The following is a 230-nucleotide window of genomic DNA, read 5'->3' on the forward strand; positions in this document are numbered from 1 at the left end:
CACCACTGTATCTTTCTTATGTCTGGTATTGTGTGAGAAATATGTGTGTATTCATTCTGCTATTAACATACTGACTGGCTTAGCCTCAGGAGGCAAACATTTATACATAGAACTTGAGGTATTCGTGTAAAGAGACTGTATGCATGACTGTATTCTGTTTATCCCCTATGAGGCCATGAGTGCTTTCTGGGAGTGTGTTGCTTCTCCCTTTCCCCCCACCCCCTTCTTTG

This window comes from Salvelinus sp. IW2-2015, linkage group LG25 (genome assembly GCF_002910315.2).
Source record: "Salvelinus sp. IW2-2015 linkage group LG25, ASM291031v2, whole genome shotgun sequence".
NCBI lineage: Eukaryota > Metazoa > Chordata > Actinopteri > Salmoniformes > Salmonidae > Salvelinus > Salvelinus sp. IW2-2015.